We start from the raw sequence: 6587 nt of genomic DNA, 5'->3' as shown, positions 1-6587 counted from the left end.
AATCCTCTGGATATATGCCCAGGAGTGGTATAGCAGGATCTTCTGGAAGTGAGGTGCCCAGTTTTCGAAGGAACCGCCAGACTGATTTCCAGAGTGGTTGTACCAATTTGCAACCCCACCAGCAGTGGAGGAGTGTTCCTCTTTCTCCACACCCTCTCCAACACCTGCTGTCTCCTGAATTTTTAATCTTAGCCATTCTGACTGGTGTAAGATGAAATCTTAGGGTTGTTTTGATTTGCATTTCCCTAATGACTAATGAAGTTGAGCATTTTTTAAGATGCTTCTCCGCCATCCGAAGTTCTTCAGGTGAGAATTCTTTGTTTAACTATGTACCCCATTTTTTAATAGGGTTGTTCGGTTTTCTGGAGTCTAACTTCTTGAGTTCTTTATATATATTGGATATTAGCCCTCTATCTGATGTAGGATTGGTGAAGATCTTTTCCCAATTTGTTGGTTGCCGATCTGTCCTCTTGATGGTGTCCTTTGCCTTACAGAAACTTTGTAACCTTATGAGGTCCCATTTGTCAATTCTTGCTCTTAGAGCATACGCTATTGGTGTTCTGTTCAGAAACTTTCTCCCTGTACCGATGTCCTCAAGGGTCTTCCCCAGTTTCTTTTCTATTAGCTTCAGGGTGTCTGGCTTTATGTGGAGGTCCTTGATCCATTTGGATTTGAGCTTAGTACAAGGAGACAAGGATGGATCAATTCGCATTCTTCTGCATGCTGACCTCCAGTTGAACCAGCACCATTTGTTGAAAAGGCTATCTTTTTTCCATTGGATGTTTTCAGCCTCTTTGTCGAGGATCAAGTGGCCATAGGTGTGTGGGTTCATTTCTGGATCTTCAATCCTGTTCCATTGATCCTCCTGCCTGTCACTGTACCAATACTATGCAGTTTTTAACACTATTGCTCTGTAGTATTGCTTGAGGTCAGGGATACTGATTCCCCCAGATTTTCTTTTGTTGCTGAGAATAGTTTTAGCTATCCTGGGTTTTTTGTTGTTCCAGATGAATTTGATAATTGCTCTTTCTAACTCTGTGAAGAATTGAGTTGGGATTTTGATGGGTATTGCATTGAATCTGTATATTGCTTTTAGCAAAATGCCCATTTTAACTATATTGATTCTACCGATCCATGAGCATGGGAGGTTTTCCCATTTTTTGAGGTCTTCTTCCATTTCCTTCTTCAGAGTCTTGAAGTTCTTGTCATACAGATCTTTCACATGTTTGGTAAGAGTCACTCCAAGATACTTTATACTGTTTGTGGCTATTGTGAAGGGGGTCATTTCCCTAATTTCTTTCTCAGCCTGCTTATCCTTTGAGTATAGGAAGGCCACTGATTTGCTTGAGTTGATTTTATAACCTGCCACTTTGCTGAAGTTGTTTATCAGCTGTAGGAGCTCCCTAGTGGAGTTTTTTGGGTCACTTAGGTAGACTATCATGTCGTCTGCAAATAATGATAGTTTGACTTCTTCCTTTCCAATTTGTATCCCTTTGACCTCCTTATGTTGTCGAATTGCCCGAGCTAGTACCTCAAGTACAATATTGAAAAGATAAGGAGAAAGGGGGCAGCCTTGTCTGCTCCCTGATTTCAGTGGGATTGCTTCAAGTTTCTCTCCATTTAGTTTGATGCTGGCTACCGGTTTGCTGTATATTGCTTTTACTATGTTTAGGTATGGGCCTTGAATTCCTGTTCTCTCCAAGACTTTAAGCATGAAAGGATGCTGAATTTTGTCAAATGCTTTTTCAGCATCCAATGAAATGACCATGTTGATCGGTAGAATCAATATAGTTAAAATGCCCATTTTGCCAAAAGCAATATACAGATTCAATGCAATACCCATCAAAATCCCAACTCAATTCTTCACAGAGTTAGAAAGAGCAATTATCAAATTCATCTGGAACAACAAAAAACCCAGGATAGCTAAAACTATTCTCAGCAACAAAAGAAAATCTGGGGGAATCAATATCCCTGACCTCAAGCTATACTACAGAGCAATAGTGTTAAAAACTGCATGGTATTGGTACAGTGACAGGCAGGAGGATCAATGGAACAGGATTGAAGATCCAGAAATGAACCCACACACCTATGGCCACTTGATCCTCGACAAAGAGGCTGAAAACATCCAATGGAAAAAAGATAGCCTTTTCAACAAATGGTGCTGGTTCAACTGGAAGTCAGCATGCAGAAGAATGCGAATTGATCCATCCTTGTCTCCTTGTACTAAGCTCAAATCCAAATGGATCAAGGACCTCCACATAAAGCCAGACACTCTGAAGCTAATAGAAAAGAAACTGGGGAAGACCCTTGAGGACATCGGTACAGGGAGAAAGTTTCTGAACAGAACACCAATAGTGTATGCTCTAAGAGCAAGAATTGACAAATGGGACCTCATAAGGTTACAGAGTTTCTGTAAGGCAAAGGACACCATCAAGAGGACAGATCGGCAATCAACAAATTGGGAAAAGATCTTTACCAATCCTACATCAGATAGAGGGCTAATATCCAATATATATAAAGAACTGAAGAAGTTAGACTCCAGAAAACCGAACAACCCTATTAAAAAATGGGATACAGAGTTAAACAAAGAATTCTCACCTGAAGAACTTCGGATGGCGGAGAAGCATCTTTTTTTTTTTTTAATTTTTTTTATTCGATATAATTTATTTACATTTCAAATGATTTCCCCTTTTCTAGCCCCCCCCCACTCCCCGAAAGTCCCGTAAGCCCCCTTCTCTTCCCCTGTCCTCCCACCCACCCCTTCCCACTTCCCCGTTCTGGTTTTGCTGAATACTGTTTCACTGAGTCTTTCCAGAACCAGGGGCCACTCCTCCTTTCTTCTTGTACCTCATTTGATGTGTGGATTATGTTTTGGGTATTCCAGTTTTCTAGGTTAATATCCACTTATTAGTGAGTGCATACCATGATTCACCTTTTGAGTCTGGGTTACCTCACTGAGTATGATATTCTCTAGCTCCATCTTAAAAAATGCTCAACTTCATTAGTCATTAGGGAAATGCAAATCAAAACAACCCTAAGATTTCATCTTACACCAGTCAGAATGGCTAAGATTAAAAATTCAGGAGACAGCAGGTATTGGAGAGGATGTGGAGAAAGAGGAACACTCCTCCACTGCTGGTGGGGTTGCAAATTGGTACAACCACTCTGGAAATCAGTCTGGCGGTTCCTTCGAAAACTGGGCACCTCACTTCCAGAAGATCCTGCTATACCACTCCTGAGCATATATCCAGAGGATTCCCCACCATGTAATAAGGATACATGCTCTACTATGTTCATAGCAGCCCTATTTATAGTTGCCAGATGCTGGAAAGAACCCAGGTATCCCTCGACAGAAGAGTGGATGCAAAAAATGTGGTATATCTACACAATGGAGTACTATTCAGCCATTAGAAACAATGAATTCATGAAATTCTTAGGCAAATGGATGGAGCTAGAGAACATCATACTAAGTGAGGTAACCCAGACTCAAAAGGTGAATCATGGTATGCACTCACTAATAAGTGGATATTAACCTAGAAAACTGGAATACCCAAAACATAATCTACACATCAAATGAGGTACAAGAAGAACGGAGGAGTGGCCCCTGGTTCTAGAAAGACTCAGTGAAACAGTATTCAGCAAAACCAGAACTGGGAACTGGGAAGGGGTGGGAGGGAGGACAGGGGAAGAGAAGGGGGCTTACGGGACTTTCGGGGAGTGGGGGGGCTAGAAAAGGGGAAATCATTTGAAATGTAAATAAATTATATCGAATAAAAAAAAAAGTCTGTGGCTTGGCCAAAAGATGTTTACCACAAACAGAATATTGTTCAACTGCACAAGCCATAACACTAGCATCACTGCATCACTCTATCATTAAATGGAAGAGGCAGAGAGGCCTGAGACTTTAGGGCCTTAAAGGCACAAGTAAAATGATATGAGCCTCCAGCAGGCCAAAGGCCAAAGTAAGTTGCATAAAGAAGTAGTTCTATGCTCTTGGTCTCTATTTCTGCTACATAGAGTTCAAGTGATAAATTGGCTGGAGATGAGAACCACAGGCCAGGTTTATAGGTAGTTATACATGACTTTGAGAGCACTTACCTAAAAGTATATAGTAGCAGCATTTATATGCCTATATAGCATCTCTAAGAGGAGACACAAGAAGAAATCTCAATAAGCAAAATTCTGAGTACTTGCTTGGTTACTTGAAAGGACACTAGATATGGATTAGCCTTCTCTGCCCATAGTACTTCTGTCAAAACAACCATTTAGACCTTGTCCACTGTCATCCTCCTTTGCAGAACAGAACTTTCAAACCAAACTCAAACCACAAACAAATGAGATTCAGCAATGGGCCCATATTTGTATAATCTCTTTTTAAAAATCCTGTTCTTCATTATTCTTGATTCATAGATGTGGACTTATCTTCTGAAGACAGTTTTGGCATCAGATAGCAGCTATCACTTTACAGGCCTGGACAATGTCCTCTCAGATGTTTTGAGTCAGACCGCTATGCCGTTTCTCAGCCAAAATTCATAAATCCCGGAGATCAGGGCTGAAAGTAGAAAGGTTACTACTTATGGCAGTGCATGGTACATTCCATGAAGTTGAGAGATAGAAGCAAGATGGCTTTTGAGTTGTAGGCCAGACTGAGCTACATAGAGGAACATTCTCAAGAAAACAGAAGAAAAGGAAAGGAAGGAAGCAGATGGGAGGGGAGAGGAGGGGAGGGGAGGAAGTGTAAGGAGAGGAAAGGGAAAGAGAATTGGAGCAACATCATTCACTATCATCTTTAGTGATCCATTAGCAAAATGTAGTTTCCCACATCTGTTGGTCAAGTGGTTATAGTACCAAAGGGACCCAACACAGATTCCATTTAGTGAAACTGTTGGCTGGACACTCTAGGTACAGCATACCATTAACTTAACAAGCAGAAAAGGGTTGCTGTCTGGGTAGGGCGATTAAGGCTACCATAAATATATTGGACTGCAATTATAACTTAATAGGTGTATAATATAGCATGCCTGGAAAATAGGAAATTCTCAAGTGTGTCTCTCAACAGTTTCATGTCACATAATAAAATGAATAGAAAATTATAATTCAACTCAGGTAAGACTGTTAATATGCCCAGAGATTTCAGGAATGATGTTTTGTGCTGACCCATCAAAAAAAGAGCAATGAACAACTGAGGTACTTGGAGTAAAAAAGAATTGCAGCAAGGGAAATATTGGGGAAAAAAGCACTTACTGATATCATCTATGACCATATGAGCATTGTAGAAATGAGGACTATTATGCTTATGTTTCTTCCCTATTTTAATGCAAACATTTACTGTACACCAGCCAGAAATTTTCACCTTATTATCTAGCACCAAATACAATCTTAGTGCGTTTACTTAAGACATTACAACTTGGGCCAGGCGTGGTGGGGCACACCTTTAATCCCATTACTAGAGAGTCAGAGATAAATAGACCTCTGTGAGTTCTAAGCCATTCTGGTCTGCAAAGTGAGTTCCCAGACAACCAATGTTACACAGAGAAACTATCTCGAAAAACCAAAAAAGACATCACAACTTAAATATGCAAGTGACAAGATATCAAAGGAAGAGTGTGAATCAGCTTGGAAGAAAAATGAACATGACTCAAAGATAAAAATGAGCTGTGTAATCTCTTTTGGGGAAAGAACATTTTTCTCAGTTGTACATGGCAACAGAAGGCCTTGATATGTCTTTATTCAGAGACTAAGTACATGTTTAGGAGATGTGTATTGATTCCAAATTGGCTGGGAGTAAACTTTAATGGTTTTCTAACCTATCAACTTGCCTAGGCTGAGGTACATTTCCACGAATTCACTCTCTTGTTTGTTTCCAGTTAGGATCAGCCACGGAGGAGATTTTGGGGGTTTTTTGAGTCTGGAAGAGACGCAATGGACATTCTCAAACACATATGTTCATGCTCTGCTAAGTCACCTCATTGGTGTGAAACAACAGGGCTTGCAAATAACCTGCCTTCCCCAGAAGGGGAAGCTCCTGACTCTTAAGCCCTGCTGTGCTTAATGGTGACTAACGTCAGAATTGAGAAATCACATGGTTTCCAGTTCTTTCTTGTGGGGTTTTAGCTCATCCTTGTTGGTTCTGGTCTGCTCTTGATTTCCTCTATTTTGTATCTCTTTCTTCCCTTATTGTTTGTCTCACTTTCTTCAAGCTCCAGCAGCAAACAGATTAAGAGACAATGGCCATAGAGAGCCTGCTCAGCCAGTTCCCACAGTTCCACAGAAGCAGTTGCCTTTAACCTATCCATGATGCATATAATTTTGAGCATGTCAAGATTACAATGGAAGTTGAACAACCATATGGGGCTATCAATTCAGTGGAAAAATGAGGGAAGGGGGTAGATTCAAAATGTTAGCTATGAAGGTTTCAGCTGTCTCCACTACAGTGCACAAGATCCTTGAAACTTGAAAACAGTAGAGAAAAAGAAAGGGGAACAGTAGAATAGCCAAATAGGGAAGCTATAGTGAGCACTGACATCTGTATGTCAATGGTGGTGGGACATCTGACTCCCATAACAGTTTGGCTTCAGCTGTAAGCT

The sequence above is a fragment of the Apodemus sylvaticus genome, chromosome X, assembly GCF_947179515.1.
Source record: "Apodemus sylvaticus chromosome X, mApoSyl1.1, whole genome shotgun sequence".
In the NCBI taxonomy this organism is placed as follows: domain Eukaryota; kingdom Metazoa; phylum Chordata; class Mammalia; order Rodentia; family Muridae; genus Apodemus; species Apodemus sylvaticus.
Note: the sequence above shows the minus strand (reverse complement) of the source record.